General features: G+C 51.5%; 1 pseudogene; it reads right to left on the minus strand.

The window, feature by feature from the left end:
- Nucleotides 1-2,028: 2,028 nt before the first annotated feature.
- LOC136385111 (U6 spliceosomal RNA) lies at nt 2,029-2,129 on the minus strand (annotated as a pseudogene).
- Nucleotides 2,130-3,303: the final 1,174 nt, after the last annotated feature.

Consider the following 3,303-nt stretch of genomic DNA (forward strand, 5'->3'; position numbering starts at 1 on the left):
GCAGCTTCTATGTTGCAAAACAAGATATGATCCCACCCTCAGCTGGCCCATCTCTTCCCCAGTTGGGCGCCTTCCGTTGCTCTAGCCCAGATAGCGCTGCTGCCTGAACCTAATGGCCTCCTTCCTCGGAGCAACATGCCGCTCAGGACGGGGCTGCGCAGGGCCGACACCTCTCTGCTCGGTTTTGGTTTTATGGGATTCGGGTGGACACAGCACCATCCCCGACAGCTATGGCCTTCACTGAAAAAAGTTTATTTATTTATTTATTTATTTTTTTGTATTTTTCTGAAGCTGGAAACGGGGAGAGACAGCCAGACAGACTCCCGCATGCGCCCGACCGGGATCCACCCGGCACTCCCACCAGGGGCGACGCTCTGCCCACCAGGGGGGATGCTCTGCCCACCAGGGGGCGATGCTCTGCCCCTCCAGGGACAATGCTTTGGGACAAGGCTCCAACCAACCAAGCTATCTGGCCGGGGCTCATTGGTTGATTCTTGTCTATGCCCTGACCAGGGATCAAATCCACCACCTCTGTGTGTCGAGAGGACTCTCTAACTGACTCAGCTACCTGGCCAGGGCTCAGCGACAGTCTTTAATTGGAGGGAAGGCTGGATCCAAGCCAACAAAGCAAATCGACCTCGTTGGTCTGCTACGAGGCTGGCTCCATGTGGAGGTCGCTTCCAATCCTTCTCTTAGACTCTGAAGGAATCCGCACATCTGCTGGTGATTAGGGGGAGCAGAGGGTGGTCTAATCCCCTCTCCACCAAGAGCGTGCATACACCTCGTTCTAAAGAATGTCCAACAAGTTCCTTCTAAAAATGCAATTTACTTCTTACTAAAGCAACGCATGTATGTAATTTTCTAAGTCAAATGATACGCCGTGACTTACAGGAAAGTCAGCCCAACTCCACCCCGGGCCTCAGTCTCTGCCCCTCGACTCGCTTTAAACCTTGATCCTTCTGCACAACGTGCTTATATTACTAGTTCTGATTATTAACATTTTAGCAGTCATCTATTGACTTGATATTATTGCAACCCTATTTTGTTTTCCCAACAACCGTACACCCCTCTCCCTCACTTCCATATTTACTGATATCATAGTTTTTTTTGCCGAAGTAATATTTGATTGCCATTATGACGGCCATACAAACATTGTGCGCAGGGATAATACGTACTGTGATATGATTTTATTCCCCTTATTGTACCATGTGTAATTATTACCTTTTCTGTTCACTTAATTTTAAAGCAATTGATTATCACCGATTCAGCCCCAACTATTCTAAAACGCTCCCCTGAGGCAAACAGGCCGGCGGACCTGTCAGTCCATGGTTTCCCTGCAGAGAGCTCTCCTGGGCCCCTGTTCTCAGAACCCGCTGGGAGCCCCGGAGGGTTCAGCGCTGCCTTTCACTTCTGCGCTGGAGCCAGGGCTCCCGGTCCAGGCCCTGGAGAGTGAGTCTCCTGTCTTCCGCGGACAGGCAGGGTGCTTCCCTGGCCGTGTGGGGTGGGCTTCCGAGCTGCGGTTCCTGCCGCTCCTGCTTCCCGCGAACGCGCCCCGCTCTCTGCGGTGCCGGGTGCCTGGCTGCCCGGCCCTCACGGATTCTACACCCGAATCAGCGCTCACTTCCTCTGCGGGCGGCTCCCACGCCTCAGGCAGCACCGTTTCCTCAACTGTTTTCAATTTCCCCAGATTTAGTTGACAACGTCGTCTGCCACCTCCTCTCTCATTGTCTTTCCAGAACCATTAGCGTCCTATGCAAGTGAGGGAATGAACACAGGCTATGTCCGCCTTGTTTAGCCGAAAACTTCCTTCGCTTAATTTTCTAAAATTTATTTTTATTTGTTGATTTTAGAGGGGGAGGAGAGAGAGAGAGAGAGAGAGAGAGAGAGAGAGAGGGAGGGAGAGAAATTTGCTCTTGCTCTTAATTAGGCATTCACTGGTTGAGTCTTGTATGTGTCCGGATGGGGATCGAACCTGCAACCTTGGTGAATTGGGATGATGCTCTGACCACCTGAGCGACCGGGCCAGGGGAAAATATGGAATGTTTCACAAATTTGCATGTCATCTTTGTGCAAGGGCCATGCTAATTTTCTCTGTTGTTTCAGTTTTAGTATGTCTGCTGCTAAAGCAAGCACCTAATTATTATTATTTTCTTCTTTATCTTTTTTTATCAAGTATGAGGCAGGAAGGCAGAGAGACAGACTCCCACATTCACCCTGACCGGATCCACCAGGCAACCCCCGTCTGGGGCTGATGTTCTGCCCATCTGGGGCTGCTGCTCCGTTGCTCAGCAACCTAGCGATCGATATTAGCGCCTGAGGCAAGGGCATGGAGCCATCTTCAGCACCCGGGCGGGGCCAACTTGCTCATTTGAGCCATGGCTGTGGAAGGAAAGGGGGAAGGGGAGAGAAGCAGATGGTTGCTTCTCCTTTATGCCTTGACTGAGAATTGAACCTGGGACTTCCACACATGGGGCCAACGCTTTACCACTGAGCCAACCAGCCAGGGCCACAAGCACCTAATTCTTAACTTTATGTCCCAGTCACAGAATCGACCTGCTCGGGGTAAACAGGGGTGGTGGGAATTGGTCCGCCCCGCTCACCCCCATGTACTGTTTGTGAGTGGCAGGCCTTGTCTCCACAGTTTTAGGGCACTCTTTATGGATAGCCGTATTTATTTGTCTTCTCAGTATCTCTCCCAGGCTTGTCCTCATCTGTAATAATCCTGCTCAGTGCCCCCCAGCAGGTAGCCCAGCCCCTGTCCTTTGATTCCTCACCGTTCTCCCTGGCACGGCTGCCCTTGGCCATGGCCTTGGGCGTGTCTCCTCAGTCTGTGGGCGGGGCCCCTGCAGGGAGTTTCTCCGTTCTGCCCAGACGCGTGCAGGGTGGAGGGAGCCTCAGATCCTGCTGGTGGGATGGAAGGAGGCCATCGTGGGCATCTGGTCTCCAGGTGTGTTACCTACCATACATCAGCTATCCTGGCCGTTGGCATAGCTCCTGGGTTTCATTATCTGACGAGCATCTGCCTTCTTCCCAGACTCGGATGATGTGAGGAGTACTCTTTTCAATGGTCTTAGCTTTGGAAGGCACAGGAAAAGAACGGAGTAGAGGGGGGGAAAAAACCAAACCACAAAAATAGTTCTTCAACTCAAGCAAATAATGTTGGATGTATTGATTAGCATTTTGTGATCCCTAAGCCTTTATTTATCTTTATAGCTTTAAAAACAAAGTGCAATGAAGATTCACACAGTTGGGTTCCAGCTCCTGCCTCTTTCCACCCTAACCCTGTGGGCAGGGCTCGCTGAC

This window comes from Saccopteryx leptura, chromosome 13 (genome assembly GCF_036850995.1).
Source record: "Saccopteryx leptura isolate mSacLep1 chromosome 13, mSacLep1_pri_phased_curated, whole genome shotgun sequence".
Lineage (NCBI taxonomy): Eukaryota > Metazoa > Chordata > Mammalia > Chiroptera > Emballonuridae > Saccopteryx > Saccopteryx leptura.